Below are 16698 nucleotides of genomic sequence, written 5' to 3' on the forward strand. Positions count from 1 at the left end.
CAGACCTGCTTATACACCACTGAGGGCCTTCTGTGGGCGTCACAGTTGACCAGAGAGCTCCCCTTTGAAGAAGCCACATAGAATGACACTGGGGCTAGCACTGGGGAGCAGCAAACAAATTTCCACCTTAGACATGCTCTCCCTGGGCAGGACTCTCCAGGCTGACCTAGAGTCAGGACTGGCTGCCCCAGAGGCACTCAAAGGAAGTGTTTGGGACGGTGGGGAAATGGAATGTCAAGAGAGCCAGCAAGACTCATTCTTCTCCAGCCAGAAATCTTTCATCCAAGTTAAGACAGTCAAGAAACTAGATATAGCCAGGTTTTTTGTTTTGTTTTGTTTGAGGTACTTGCTAGGGATCAACCTAGTGCCTCACTCAGACCTGCAATCTCTCCCAGCACTTAGGAGCCCGAGGTAGCAGGACGGCCATGAGATTGAGGCTAGCTGGGGTTACAGAGTAACCTGTTTCAAAAAAAGAAGCAAGAACCTGATTTCAAAGCGAGCCATGGTTCCTCAAAGATGAAGAGCAGATGGATGAGGCAGGTTGAGGCCCCGAGTGGTTCAAAGATTCAGCTCGATATCAGTATGCATCATTTTATATTTCAGTTCTGCATCTCCTTGTCTTCCTCAGCCCCATTCACATCATTAGCAAACCAAAACCTTTGTCTAGGCACTTTGATTTTTCTATTGAAAGGAAGGCATTTTCTAGAAACAGATTTCCATCTAACCTGTTTGTCATACTGCCAGACATGTGTTTCTCGTAACCGTGCAGTTTCTACAGAAGGTCATTGCCATGGAGCCACAAGGTCATGAATCAAGGGGCCCAGGGGAGGAGTAGGTGGACTGCCACCTGCATCAGCATTGGTCACTGAGAGCCAAGAGATTCTGTTTTTATGGGTATCACAGATACGCAGGTGTGTGTGCATGTATATATACATTTTATGTGTGTTCATGAAGTGTGTACGTGTGGGAGCCAGTGGTAAACATCAGGCCTCCTTGATAGCACTCTACCTCTTTAAAAAAAAAAAAAAAAAGTTCTCTTACTGAACCTGGGGCCAGCCAGCCCCAGGATCCTGAGGTCTCTACTTCTCTAAATCTGGGGTCACAGGCACCCCCACCATGCCTGGCTTTTTGATGTGCAAGCTAAGAATCTGAACTTAGTCCCCCTGAGTATGCAGCCAACACTTTACGGACTGAGCTGTCTTGCCAGCCCCATAGGTAAATAGCTGTTTTTAGGCCAATGTTTTAAAACATGAGTCATTGTAGTGGTTAGTGTTAATCAGACCCTCACTCTTCACTTTAAACCAATCTTTTTCCTCAGTGAAGCAGCTGTCCCCTCTTATAACAGTTCTGACCCTAATAGGGCCAGTCTTTTGTTTTGTTTTGTTTTTTTTCCAGAGGCCAGTTTGCTAACACCTCTGCCCCATATTACCTCACCATCCTATGTTGAGTCATGTCTGGCTTCAGTCAGACCCTCAGGAAATATGTCCAGTCTGGTAGCCAGTCAGGGTCCTAGCCTGACACCACAATGTAATAGAATATTATTTTAAGGTGTGTTACTTTTGTTTATGCTGCATTTGTTTAACGATGTGAAGCTGTGTTACTGTGCCTGTCTAAAACACCTGATGGTCTAATAAAGAACTGAACGGCCAATAGTGAGGCAGGAGAAAGGATAGGCGGGGCTGGCAGGCAGAGAGAATAAATAGAAGGAGAAATCTGGGAGGAGGAGGAGGACTCCAGGGGCCAGCCACTCAGCTATACAACCAGCAAGCCACAGAGTAAGAGTAAGATTTACAGAAGTAAGAAGACAGGAAAAGCCCGGAGGCAAAAACTAGATGGGTGAATTTAAAGTTAAGGAAAGCTGGCAAGAAATTAAGCTAAGCTAAGCTAAGGCCGGGCATTCATAGTTAAAAATAAGCCTCCTTGTGTGATTTATTTGAAAGCTGGGTGGTAGGCCCCACAAAAGACCAAAGATCAACCAACAACATTTTGGTGCCCAACATGGGGCACCAATTGTTATCCTTTTATTTAATTGGCTGTCAAAATCAGCAACTGCAACTCCACTGCTGCCAGCAGTGGTTAGGCCACAAGGGCCATAGCCAGAGGGGATTCCGTTCCCTCAGGCTCCAACTCTTGCACAGCTACTAAAGGAACTTAACTAAACCTCTGCCCCTCTAAAGAACTCAAGATTCAAAGATTAAGGTTGAATTCTGCTCTTCAGAGAGGCTGAATAGAAAGTAGCTCGCCTCCTCTCCTTGCTCGCATCCTCCAAAAAGCCCTTGTGCTTTTCCTCGCCCCTCCTTAGAAACCCTTCTCCACCTGGCTCCTCCCTACCACTTCCTGTCAGCTAGTTGCTGACTCAGCCTCCTGACCACAGGTGAATTTTATTTAATCAAACACATCTTTCCATCATTAAACAAATGTTCCAAAGCATAAACCAAAGTAACAGACTTTAAAATAATATTCTACAACACTGTAACCACAGTTGCTGACCAGATGTCATGAGCCAATCATAAAATGATTCCTGTACCAGTAAGAGTCTATATCCAGTCACTTCAAAGTACACTTAACCACAGCTGGAATTCCCCTAAGCAGGCTTAAAAGAGGCTGCCTTACCCTCTCCCGGGGTCAAAGCCATTTTTGGTGGGCTTCAGCATGCTGGTTTTTCCCTCAAGAATAAAGCTGCTTTCTGTAATTGCATATTGGGTGTCTTCTGGTCATTTGAATCGATCTAAGGACCCTACATTTTTGCTCCTGTAAGTTACCCATATTCCTGTAAGTAACTCCAATAAAACTCATTGGTTCACCAAGTTAGGCTTTGGCGCTATCTGTACGTTGGTCTGTCGTGAGCTCCCTGTCTGGAGTAAGTAGATGTGTATGTTGCATCTTCACATGAAAAACTTGTCATGGGGATTCTTTTCATCTTCCCAGTCTTACATCCCTTTGTGTTAGCTTTTAACTTCAAGCTGGAGGGCTTCTGATCACAAGAAGGCTGCCATAACTTCAGACATCACATCCTCAATATGACGGCATTTTAAATGGGGGGGGGGGGGGAGGGCACTTCTCATCTCCTTAAGTGTCATAGACCAAGATTGAGATAAACAGACAAAATCAAATATTTAGCATTTTTAGCCTCTTTGGTAGGGAAGTGGACAAGCCTGACAAGTCTGAAAATGGTTGTTAGGTTGTCATGCAACAGTGTTGGTTACAATGTTAATAAACTAAACCAGGCTGCACACAGTAGAAAGCCCACAGTCACTTGAGAATGTCCCTTTTAATACCAACAGCATAGGGGTGGTTTTATTTTACTACACTTCAACAGTGTTTTGTTTTTTAAGATTTATTTATTTATTTATTTATTTATTTATTTATTTATTTATTTATTTATTTAGTATGTATGTATACAGCGTTCTGCCTGCATGCCAGAAGAGGGCACCAGAACTCATTATAGATGGTTGTGAGCCATCATATCACTGGGAATTGAACTCAGGACCTCTGGAAAGTGCAGCCTGTGCTCTTAACCTCTGAGCCATCTCTCCAGCCCTCTCAAGAGTTTTTTTTACTAACTCTTTAATTACTTTTTTACAATTTATTTTTATTTTATGTGTTTGAGTTCAGTTTAGCCTGCATGTATGTGCAACATGTGTGTGCAGTTCCAATGGGGGCCAGAAGAGGGTGTTGGGTTCCCTGGAGCCAGAGTTACAGACAATTGTGAGTGGGTGCTAAGACCCAAACCCAGGTCTTCTGCAAAAGCAGTGAATGCTCTTAACTTCTGAGCTATCTGTCCAGCCCCACTTCTTGAACTGATTTCAAAATCACATGACCAGTTTTATAGACTCTTACCATAACTCTGAACTAACTTAGATGTTTGAAGAGGGAGGGGGAAAGTTCACATACACATTTGGGTATTTCTCAAAACTTCATACAGTTACATATCCTCATCTTTGGTATATTATTTTAGCCAGAGAATTGGGGGGTTCTCTTCTGCCTAGAGGGAGCAGGGAACCTTCTTCAGTTACCACGTGTGTAAAGATGTGCATGCTCACCTGCCATCCCTCTCCTGTGCTCTCCCTGCACGCCCCCCGCACTGACACAGAAAGAAAACTCATCAGGAGGTGTCCACCCTCAAGACCTGATTACTTTGCAAAGCCCCACCTCCCAGAGTCATCGGAGACTCAGGTTTCAATATGACCTTGGGAGGACACCAACATCACAGCTCTTGAATTTATAACATAATGGTGGTGATGATGCTAGGGATACGGAGAGCTTTGAGGTACTGTGTTCTGGGTACAGCTCTGAAGTCCATGTGTTCACTTCATCCATCCTACACTGGTGAAGAATGCTAGGATTGTCTCTACTTTCCAGGTGAGGGCACAGAAGCATAGAAAACTGAAGTAAGTCCCCTGCCCCAAGCACCTAGCTTAGAGGGGTGACTCCTCCAAACATGCTACCACCGGAAAATAGACACTCCGCTCAGAATCAAATGAAGTCTAATGTGAAAACTTTCTGTAAACAGTAAAAGCCCAAGCATGCCTAGAAACCATTGTGCAGTCTGTGTGCAATAGCTGAAGTCATTCACTAGTGCTTGTAATTATATTTGCACAACTGCCCAGGTGAACACATTTTCCCTTTGAATGCTCCAGAGCAACCATCCAGGGTACCAAGATAGACAAACAGACTGAGAACCATGCAGTAGCCTACAAAATAGCCCTTTCCTTTGGTTTTCGTACAGCTAGAGTACAGACATCACTGTGACAGGCAGTAGGAGAGTACGAACTGCCCCTGGGGAATATTCCTCACTCATGTCCCAAGGGAGGTGGCAATGTTCCTATAAAGGGGTTGATATAAGCGTTGGAACTCTCTGTGTAGGCCTTAGATTCATCTGAGCTTAGGCCTGCCATTTGAGTCCATTGTCTTCTGTGACATCATTGTTCATTGTGCCCTGTCATTCTTAATCACCCAAGTGGACCATCTGTAGCACTAAATGAATAATCTTCAGCAGCTTTTCCAAAATCCCGTGGAAAGCTAGAGCCAGGTCCCTGCAAGCACTCACCTCTGGGTTCTGTTTCATTCTTACCTACTGTCAGCTTCCCATTGAGTCTATGGAAATTGCGTGTCCTCAGTCTTCCCCAAGCAAAACAGGAGCTCAGAATTTTTTTTTTAATTTCTGTCTGTCAAAAATGTGCTATAATGCCAGGCATGGTAGCACACCCTTTACCTTTAATCTCGGCACTTAGCAGGCAGAGGCAGGCAGATCTCTATAAGTTTGAGACCAGCTTGGTCTACACAGAAAGCTCTAGGCCAACCAGGGCTACATAGTGAGACCCTGACTCAAAAATAAAATAAAAATAATATACAACTTCAGAAAGTAATCCATTTCTTCTTTCTTTCTTTTCTTCCTTCCTTCCTTCCTTCCTTCCTTCCTTTCCTTCCTTAATTATTTATTTATTTATTTTAGTTTACATGTATGAATGTTCTACCTGCATCTATGTATGTGCATGCCTGGTGCCCTTGGAGGCCAGAAGAAGGCACTTGATCCTGTTGTGGAATATTAGTTGAAGATGTGTTACATTTGTTTATGCTGTGGAATGTTGCTATGATTAATTGATAAATAAAACGCTGATTGGGCAGTAGCCAGGCAGGAAGGATAGTGTAAGTGGGACAAGGAGGAGGAGAATTCTGGGAGGTGAAAGGCTGAGGCAGGGAGATGCTACCAACCACTGCCATGAAAAGTAAGATGTAAAGTACATGTAAGCCACAAGCCATGTGGCAAGGTATAAATTTATAAAAATGAGTTAATTTAAGATATAAAAACAGCTAGCAAGAAGCCTGAGCCATTAGGCCATACAGTTTATAAATAATATAAGTCTCTGTGTGTTTGCTTGGGTCTGAGGTCCGCGGGAGCCGGGCAGAAACAGGATAACTTCAGCTACAGTGGAACACTTGTTTAATGATGCAAAAATGTGTTGCATTCTTTTATGCTGCATTTATTTATTTCTGTGAAGCTGTGTTACTTTGCCTGTCTAAAACACCTGATTGGTCTAATAAGGAGCTGAATGGTCAATAGCTAAGCAGGAGAAAGGATAGGAGGGCTGGCAGGCAGAGAGAATAAATAGGAGGAGAAATGTGTGAAGAGGAGATCAAGGAGTGAGAAAGGAGGAGAAGAGGATGCCAGGGGCCATCTGCCCAGCTACACAGAAAGCCATAGAGCAAGCAGTAAAGAAAGGTATATAGAATAGAGAAAGGTAAAAGCCCAGAGGCAAGAGGTAGATGGGATAATTTAGGTTAAGAAAAGCTGATTAGAAAAAAAGCCAAGCTAAGGCCAGGCATAAGAATAAGCCTCCATGAGTGATTTATTTGGGAGCTGGGTGGCAGGCCCCCTAAAGAGTAAAGAGCAAAAACAACCAACTACATGATCCTCTGGAACTAGAGTTACAAATGGTTGTAAAATGCTATGTGGGTGCTGGGAATGGAACTCCAGCACTCTGCAAGAACAACTGCTCTTAACTGCTGAGCAATATCTCCATCCCCAATGTGGTGGTTTAAATGAAAATGACCCCCAAAGGGAGTGGCACTATTAGGAGGTATGGCTTTGTTGGAGTAGGCATGCCCTTGTTGGAGAAAGGGTGTCATTGTGAGGGTGGGCTTTGAGGTCTCCTTTGCTCAAGCTACACTAGTGCAGCACACAGTTCACTTCCTGTTGCCTGCAGATCAAGATGTAGAACTCTGAACTCCTTCTCTAGCACCATGTCTGCCTGCATGCTGTCATGATGATAATGGACTAAACTTCTGAAACTGTAAGCCACCCCAATTAAATCTTTTCCTTTATAAAAATTGACTTGGTCATGGTGTCTCTTCACAGCAAAAGAAACCCTAAGACAGAAATTGGTACCAGGGACTGGGGTATTGCTGTGGTAGGCCTGACCATACTTTTGTTGGAATGTGGACCTTGGGACTTTGGATTAGAAAAGCAGCTGAACACTAAGTGCTGCTTAATGGGCCATACTAGTAGGAGCATGGAAGACAGTGATGTTGAGTGTGATCTGATGAACTATGGGGGCCTGACTCAAGAGGTTTCAGAGGAGAAGAATTTTAGTATGTTGCCTAGAGATCATTCTTGTGATATATTGGTGAAGAATGTGGTTGGTTTTTGTTCTTGTTCGAAAAGTCTGCCTGGGGCTAAATTGAAGTTTTGGATTAATTCCTTTGACAGAGGAAATCTCAAAACAACCTAGTATAGACTCTGTCACGTGGTTACTAGTGTTCATGTTTATAAAGATTTATAATGAAAGGGAGCAAGCTGAGCAAGGAGTTTGAGGCCAGCATAGTTCACAGAGCAAGTTCAAGGACAGCCAAACTTGGGCAGTGAAGGAAACCATTGAAAACAGAAAGCTTGTGAAGATGTAATTGAACAAGGGAGCCATGTTCCAGCCCCAGCAAGCGGCAGAACTTAGCAGCTTTAGTCATGTGTTCCTGGCTTTAGAGTAAAGAATAGAAGAAAGGGATTATGGAATCCTCCTCCACTACATGCAGAGGCCAGGCATGCATCAGAGGTGTTCATGGATAGAGAGGCCACTGCGTGAAGCTGTGAAGGTGAAGCCTGGATTGCCTTGGAGACCTCAAGATATTGGAGATGCCAGAGCCATGGAATACCTGCTGAGGAAAGCCACTAACAGGGAGTGGAACCAGCCCAGAAGAAAGAAGTGTGTTGCAGTCAACAAAGATGAAAGGAGCTGGAGATCTGAAGAACACTTTGACATCAGACATAGAGATGCAGAGTTTGGAGTTTGCCCGGCTGGTTTTTGGTCTTGCTTTGGTCCAGTATTTCCTCACTATGCTCCTTTCCCTATGTCTTGGAACAGTAATGTATATCCTGTGCTATTATATGTTGGAAGAATGTGATCTGCTTTTTGATTTTGATTTTACAGTGGATAACAGTTAAGAGATTGCATGAATCTCAGAAGAGACTTTGAACTTTAGACTTTTAAATAAGTTTGCAACTATTATAGACTATGGGGACTTTTGAAGTTGGACTAAATGCAATTTTGCATTATGATATGGCTACAAACCTTTAGGATCCAGGGAGTAGAATGTGGTGGTTTGAAAGAAAATGGCCCCCAAAGGGAATGGCACTATTGGGATATGTGGCTTTGTTGGAGTAGCCATGCCCTTGTTGGAGAAAATGTATCACTGTGGGGGTGGGCTCTGAGGTCTCCTTTGCTCAAGCTACACTCTGTGTAGCACACAGTTCACTACTCATTGCCTGATGATCAAGATGCAGAACTCTCAGCTTCTTCTCCAGCACCACGTCTGCCTGTGTGCTGCCATGTCCTGCCCATGATGATAACGGACTAAACCTCTGAAACTGTAAATGAGCCACCCCAATTAAATGTTTTCCTTTAGAAGAGTTGCCATGGTAATGGTGTCTCTTCACAGAAATAGAAACCCTGACTAAGACACCCAGAGTCCATACTGAACAGACCCTTTGAATCCACCTGTCCCTTCCATTCATACCTTTACCCTTTATATGAAGAGCTCAAGCCAGGCAGTTAGAGCCTGAGGAAACTGTTCACAAAGCCTGCTGCTGGGAGAGCCAACCCCTCAGTCTTCTGCATGCCACTCAATTCCTAACTGGTCTCCAGCAGCAGATGGTGCTCTGGTGGCTGTTAAATGGCCTTCTGTATGGAAGAGTAGGTTAGAGATAAGATCTCATTACCTTAGCCCAGGTTGGCCTAGAACTCAGACCTCTTGTCTCAGCCTCACAGTGCTGTGATTACAGAACACCACCTTTCTGAGCCTACGCGGTACCTTTTATTAGGGGTCAGTTAAAACTAAGTGACATCCCTATATATGTTCATAGGTGTGCAGATTAATGTCAGGGTCTTCAATTCGATTCCATTGGTCCACATGTCGGTTTTTATGCCTGGAGGAGGTGGGAATGGGGGGTGGGCTGGGGGTGAGGTGAGGGGGCCGGGAGGGGGGAGAACAAGGGAATCCTTGGCTGATATGTAGAACTGCATTGTATTGCAAAATAAAATTTAAAAAAAAAAAGAATACTCAAAAAAAAAAAAAACCAACTAAGTGACATCCAGCCAGCAGTCCTATGTTTACAATATCTGATGAGTGGCAAAGCCAAATAAATCCTTGGGAGCACATGTAAAGAAACTGAAATCATTGCTTAGAATCTATCTCCCCAACTTCTGGCCAGAGTGACAGGTAGGATGTACCTTTTTTTTTTTTTTTCCTTTTTTGTATGTGTAGTAGTTTGAATATAATTGGCCCTTATATTAGGAGGTGTGGCTTTGTTAGAGTGGGTGTGGCCTTGTTGGAGGAAGTGTATCACTGTGGGGGCGGGCTTTGAGGTCTCTTTTGCTGAAGCTTCTCTCAGTGTGATGTTCAGACCATTTTCTGTTGCCTTCTGGTCAAGATGTAGCCAGTACCATGTCTGCCTGCACACCACCATGCTCCTTCCATGATGATGATGGACTGAACCTCTGAAACTGTAAGTGAACCACCTCAGCTAAGTATTTTCCTTTATAAGAGTTGCTGTAGTCATTGTGTCTCTTCACAGCAATAGAAACCCTAAGACATATGTATATGTGATATACAGATGTGTATGCATGTTCATGTATGTGCAGGAGCATATGTATACATACACATGTGTATTCAGACCCCAGGTTGATGTCAGACATCTTCCTGAATCGCTCTCCATCTTACTTGCTTAGGCAGTTGAACCCAGCGCTCATTTACACAGTGGTTCTGGGGACCCAAATTCACTTGTCTGCTGAGACATCTCTCCATCGTGGGGATAGACAGCATCCCCCATGGGATCTTTCCTGGAGCAAGTCAGTGAGGGAGTCCAGATTCAGGGCAGGAAGGTTCTAGTTAGCCATCCAGGGAGCCCAAACCACCTGTACCAGGAAAAATTCCTCAGGGAAGCCCCTGCTTATCCATCAAATACAGGACTGACCCAGGTAAGCAAGCCAAGGGATCCTGGTTCTCTCCAGTCAGGAACAGCCTCCTTAGACTCAACCCAGATGTGCTTCCCTTCCCAAGTACCTCAGGAAAAGAGGGTTGTGAGCGCTCAAACTCTAAACTTAGGACATGGAAGACAGAGTGGCGGACAGTGTGTGCCACCACAGGCTCTCTGGCCCTCTCTCTTGCCTCAGGAAGCAACAATCTAGTGGTCCTGCCCAGTCCATTGCTGGGCCCCTAATACTCTTCCATCCTGGACCCCAAAGCACTACATGCTCTGCACCAGGACTTGGGGACTCAGCAGATGGGAAGCACATGAGGAGAGATCACAGTCATTAAAAGCAGCACAAGTTCATCTCAACTGGTAGTACATGCCTATAATCCCAGCACTCAGGAGGCTGAGGCAGGAAGATAACCGTGAGTTGGAGGCCAGTCTTGGCCACATGGCTGCGACCCATCATCTAGCATGGGGACTTTGGTTATTTTGTTGTAGTTGTTTTATTGTTTTGGTGTTTGTTTGTTTGTTTGTTTGTTGTTTGTTTTTGAGGCTTGAGAACAATATCATTAGAGTTTAAGAGAAAAACAGTGACAAATTGTGGGTAGGTGGGAAGCTGGCTGGTCTCAACAGTATTTGCATTCAGTGGTGTTGACAGAACTACTCCATTACCAGCAGCAAGCAGCGCCCTCTAGTGTTCATAGCTCTTAAGGAGGCTTTGGGGAACCGGATCCGTAGCTCTACAGGAGTTGCTGTTCCTATTGTAGGAACAAAGTCAGGATCCTTCAGCCTTCAGCAGCATTGACAGTGGCCAGTGTGACAGCTCCTGGCCTGAGGTGTCAGAGATCTGTGACCCAAAGGGCTTGACACTCGCTAGGACTCTCGGGGTAACTCGGTCCTGCGCTCCTAACTCTTTGCAGCCTTCTATCCTTCCGCCGTCAAGTAGACACTCACCTTACCGCTCTGGCACCTTGCCGCGTCGGTCATGTGTCATCACTGCTACTGCACTGTCTCGCCTGCTAATTTCTTCATGTTATCAGCTCAGTCCACACTATAAAAAAAAAGGCAAGAAAAGATCACTCAAGAGAAGCCTTTTATTGGGCCTAACGTTAGTTACAACACAGGCCGGCAGTACGAGAAGGTGGGTCTTCCAGGCAGCTTACTAAATTGCTTGCTTCTGGAGCCAGAGGAGGGGAGTTTGCGCCAATCACAGCAAACCACATGCACATGATGCTTTGTGTTTGCACCAATCAGAGGGAGCACTGTCCCTTTAGCCCCAGTCACAGCAGAGGCACTTCCCCCTCTGGCCCAGGTTGGAAGTGGTTACAGGGTAACCTGAGTTCACCGAGGCTTGTGATATCAAACAATTCAGCGCTGTCTGTTTGAACAACCTGGCTGAGGCCACCCCTTCAGGTGCAGGGACAGCCAGCTGCAATCAGAGCGCAGTTCTCTCAGAGCGCCTGTGGAGTGTTTGACGCAGCCAGTGTTGGCATTAAGTGTAGTCCAGCTGGCTTTTGATTGACACTCCTTTTGCTCAAGGCAGCCAGGGCAACAAAGGAGAGTCCAACAGCTGCCAATTAGGAAGTCAGACGGCCCATCCCCCAACATCTTTGCTTATTTACAGGAAAATGAACATCAGAAGGAGCGCTTACAAGGAGGGCTGAGCGTTAGTATTAACTGATTTTAAGAGTGCTTAAACAGTGCTTAACACCTGCCCAGTACCCTGGGTAAGGACGGGTCCCTCTCATCTGTCCCGAAGCAGTCCTCTGTATCCAAAAACAAGCATGCAGACACGGCAGTTAGCAAATGGGGGAAGTTTGTATTCCCGACATTTTCCTGAACCGCCATCACTCTTGGACGAATCATACTTCTGGGAAGCTTGCTGATCCATGCCATTCTTCTCCGTGTTCCTCCCAAATAACCTGCTCTTCTCCTGCCTTCCCTTGGTTATATCGGTTCGTACACATATGGCCCCAAGCCCGGAAACAACTTAGCACATCTTTTTAGCCAGGTCCCTTCCGAAACAATGTCCCATACATTTCAGTAAATGCCTGCTATCTCTTTGCCATAGCAGTTTGTTTCCCATGACAAGATATTTACCAAGGATGATCTGCCCTTATTTTTAAATTCTGAGTAATGGTCAGAGAGAAAAGTGGTTAGCTCCTGGCTTGCCTTATTACTCTGAAGACTCAGGTCCTGTTTCCTTTAGTTACAGCCACCCTGAGTCCTAGGTCTTCTTTGCTCTGCGATTCAGCTTACAGGTTAAAATTAGCTCCACAGCTCTGAAGGGGCGCCAAAGAGAGCAGGAACATGGTGGGAGTGGGTGAGAGCTCACCCGCAATGCAGACAACAGGGTAGTGAGCAGGAGGCACAGCCTCCCTCAGATGCGGTCATCCTCCAAGACGCACACAGTCTGCAGACCCCCAGGGTTGTAAGACACCACATTTATGTCGTGCTATATGTGTGCTGGAGATGAGGTCTGCGGCTCTTACCTTTTGTCTGCACTAATGGGAATCTTCTAGACTGCGCTTTTTGTCTTAGGCACTGCCTTTGGAATGGTATGTGTGGGTGGTTACAGTTTATAGATGCACTTGGACCAATCTGCCTACTTCTCAAAGGAACACTGGCTTTATGCTCTTCTCCTGTGGGTCTTGCAAAACAACATATTATGTCAATCTGTTTGGGGGAGAGAAGAAGAGAAAGAACATCACTTGATTTAGGGACACAAACATAGGCTCTGGATAGAATCAGGCAAAAGTCGTTTGTCAGGTGGACCCTCCCTCCTCTGGAGACCTTCTCTTCCCTCCATGGGATTGCTTCTTCTGTCACATACTCTCTGCCTTCGTGTCTGCTTGCTACCCTAACCCGTTAAGAAAGCGGAGCCCATCTCTCATTCCCAGCTGTAACCTCATGATGGCCTTTGACAGCAAAGCCCCGGGTTCAGATCCTAGCAATTCATTTCCTAACTGCCTAGTGCAAATTTCTTAATCCCCTCCTGTGAACTAGAGGATGCAAAGCCCACTGTATCTGGGGGTGCACTAGTGGCTGCAGGGAACTCAACAGCTGACTCAAAAAAGTTTGACCAACAAGGACTCTTTTTGACCCAAACATAAGAAATTCCAAGATAGGCTGGGCTGACTGAATACCTGTGTTCTCCCTAAATTGCTGCTTTCATCCTCAGGATCAGCAGCATATTCTGGCTGGCTCCCTTCAGAATGGAACACCTACCTCAGAAAGAGAGCCATTCCTTCAGCCACAAAGGAATTACTAAAACCAAGGCATGGTATGTGCTGATTGGCTTGGGCCTGGGTTCCTAAACCAATCACTAGCAAGGAGGGACGAGATTCCCATGACTGGTAGAGAACAGCCTAAAGCTCGAATACTTACCAGAATCCCCCAAAGGACTGTTTTGAGACAGGGCCTCATGTAGCCTGGCTGGCCTCAAACTCACTTGTAGCCAAAAAGATGACTTTGAGTTTTCTGATCCTCCTGCCTCCACCTCCAGAGTACTTGGATTACAGTCAAGAATGACCATACCTAGTTTATGGGATGCTGCCAATTGAGCCTAGGATTTTGTGCATGCTAGCTAGGCAAGCATCTACTAACTGAGCTACATCCCTCTGCCCCACCCCCTAAAAGACTTTTTAAACATGAATGGGGGCCTCAGCTGCAGACCCTGAGTCATTTGGTTCAGAGAAGGCCTGAGAATGTGTTTCTCTAACAAGTTCTGAAGTGACATGGGTACCTTCAGAACACTTGGATAACCATGAACACACAGACTGAGCAGGGATGCTGGTAGCCTGGGTCTATTTCCCACAATGCACAGTGAAGAAGCGGTGAAACAGATGTTGCAGAGAGGACCGTGAGAGCCAAAAACTTGCAGAGGAAATGGGGAGATTGTCTCATTTACCTGTTGCTACGCAACAATGCACCCCAAAGTCTTGTGGCTTAAAATTGCAACACTGTGCTGTTTCTGATGTTTCTGGGGTTGGCTGGGCCCAGTTGAGCCGTTTTCACTTGGGGCCATTCACATGCATTTGTTGGCTGAGACCCGAACCATCCAGACTATTGAGCTGGACAGCCAAGGTGGTGTCTTTACTCACCTATCTGGTACATGATAGCTAAGGGCTGGCCGAGCATCTCTTTCCCCACAAAACTTGAGCTTTCTTACAATATTGCAATCCCAAGAGGAGTGTGTGTGTGTGTGTGTGTGTGTGTGTGTGTGTGTGTGTATGTGTGTTTGTGTGTGTGTGTGTGTATATGTGTGTGTATATGTGTGTGTATGTGTGTATGTGTTTGTGTGTGTGTTTGTGTGTATGTGTTTGTGTGTGTGTGTATGTGTGTGTATTTATGTGTTTATGTGTGTGTATGTGTGTGTATATGTGTGTTTGTGTGTGTGTGTTTGTGTGTGTGTGTGTGCGCATAGAGACCAAAGATCAATATTGTGCATCCTCCTTTATTTCTTTCCACCTTAGTTTTTGAGGCAGGGTCTCTCCTTGGCTGGACTGGCTGGCTGCCAGGCGCCATGAACCCTGTCTCTGCCTCGCCAGCACTAGGGTCAGGGGGGTGTGCATCCAGTCTATGTGGATTCTCAGATGGAACTCGGATCTTTCTACCTGTGCACCAAGCACTTACTGACTGAGCCATCCCTCTGTCCCTGCTTTTGGTTTTGACTGTGCTGGCTGACTTTCTTCAGAACAAGTACCCCAAGAGGCCGAAGCAGGCGCTCTACAGCTTCTCCTAATCCAGCCTTAGAAACGGCACACAGCGCGTCACTTCTGCCCCATCCTACTGGTTCCTGAAGGAAAGGTACCCACCAGAGCACGGATGAAAACACAGAGGCAAGAGCTCTGAGGATCAGCCACCGCAGGGACTAAAGGAAATCATCCCAAGTCTCCCCTAAGTGCTGGGGAATGAGCATTGCAGATGACGGGCTTCTCAGAGAAAGTTACATTTTATACTTATATTTTTATGTTATGGTAGAATTTAGGTGTTTCTCCACAAATGAAGGATCTCCAGGCACTAACCAGAAGATAAGGCAATATTTTCTTGGAAATTCATCTTTCTGATGTCTTCTAAAGCATATACACAAATAACTATTTCTTTTCTCAGGAGTAAGAGTGTCTGTTGTAGGATGAAAACATCCTTTTTCTGTTGTTTCCATATGGCTCCAATATTGAAACTTGGCTTGCTTTCTTTTTATGTGCATCGAGGGTAGGGGGTTCGAGACAGGGTTTCTTTGTGTAGCCTTGCCTGTCCTGGAACTTGCTTTGTTGACCAGGCTGTCCTTGAACTCAGAGATTTGCCTGCCTCTGCCCCTGGAATGCTGGGATTAAAGGTACGCGCCACCATTGCCGGCCGGAACGTAGCTTTCAGTGAGGGACTTTTTCCTTGGACTTCTACAGTTGTCTCTGAAGTTGCACATATGCGCATGTGTACATGGTGACCAGAGGGCGTCCTTGGCCATAGCTCCTTAGGCTCATCCACCTTGTTTTTATGAGGCAGGACTGCTCACAGCCTAGAACTCAGCAAGTAGGCTCTGCCAGCTGGCCATCAAGCCCTAGGGATTCACGAGTCTCTTCTTCCCCAGCACATGCCACCACACGTGGCATTTTAAATGTGGGTTCTGGGGACTGAACTCAGGTCCTTATGCTTGGATGGCAAGTAGTTTACCAGCTGAGCTATTTCCCTGGCCCTTTACTAGAAGGTAGTGCTTTTTATTCTGTATCGGGGCAGAGAGAAGAGCACGTGCCTGGAACACACAAGGCCGTGGATTCAATCCCAGCACAATACATCTTTGTCTGTGCTAATGTCAGCGGTTAGGTAAAAGTGCCTACATGCCCTCACTCATGCTTGAGCTATGGGAAATTTCTAGCACAACTTATAAAGTGACTCTGTCATTCCTATCCAGCCACTCTGTTCTGATGACTTTTATACCTTCTAATTGAGAACACTTCTACTCATTGCTTGGTTTCAAAATGGCTTTTTCTAAATTTAGTTTTGTCAAATGCACACACACACACACAACAGAGAGAGAGAACTCTGTATTTACTTTTCCTTTTCAGAGTGTGAGAATTGGGTTTTTACTCAGCCTCCTGACTAAAAATTTGAAGGGCTTTCCACTTCTGGGTGGCTTTGAGGCTGGGGAAAACAGGTGTAAACTGTAAGAAAACTGCTGGTTCTGAGAGAAAGAATGAGGTGAGCTAGGGAGCCGAGGTGTGTGTCTGTGTGCTAATGTATCTGCACATAGCCCTGCCAAGCTAGGATGTGTTTAGACCTGAGCTCTAGGGAAAGTCGCACAAAGGCAGGTCGCTGGGATCTGTTCTGCAGTTTGAGTGGGCTGGGCTGCTCTCACTGAGCTATTTCTGTATAAAAAGCTGTCTGGAACCATCTGAGAAGCCTCTAACCACTGCGGTTGACTGCAACGTGCCTTCTACTCACTCCCTCCTCGGTTGCATCATTTCCCCTCCATTTTGTGCTCGAAAGAACGACGGGCGTGTGGACATGTATATGTCTGTCCGTGTGTGTGTTTCCGAGCTATGTTGCCATGGAGAGTGATTTGGAAAAGGCATTTTATGAACCACTCGAGCTGAACGTATAAAAACGCCGTTCAAAGCTCAAAGCTTCTCTTCTCTGCCTAGACACAGAAAGGACAAGGAAGGGACTGATGTCAGTGGCCTCTGGGGAAGAAAACTGGGGAGGGGCCAGTGAAGTAAGAGAGAGCAGCTCTT

At 45.6% G+C, this 16698-nt stretch overlaps 1 long non-coding RNA gene across 2 annotated transcripts in view; it reads right to left on the reverse strand.

Moving 5' to 3' along the window:
* LOC128103818 (uncharacterized) overlaps window positions 1-16698 on the reverse strand; it is a 71979-nt gene that overhangs the window by 14140 nt on the left and 41141 nt on the right. For both annotated transcript variants that reach the window (XR_008215780.1, XR_008215779.1), the window contains exon 2: window positions 10922-11018. This is a non-coding gene — a long non-coding RNA (uncharacterized LOC128103818). The remainder of the gene's footprint in view (window positions 1-10921; window positions 11019-16698) is intronic.

Source organism: Peromyscus californicus, unplaced genomic scaffold (genome assembly GCF_007827085.1).
Source record: "Peromyscus californicus insignis strain IS unplaced genomic scaffold, ASM782708v3 Scaffold_8__1_contigs__length_139910024, whole genome shotgun sequence".
NCBI classification, from domain to species: Eukaryota; Metazoa; Chordata; class Mammalia; order Rodentia; family Cricetidae; genus Peromyscus; species Peromyscus californicus.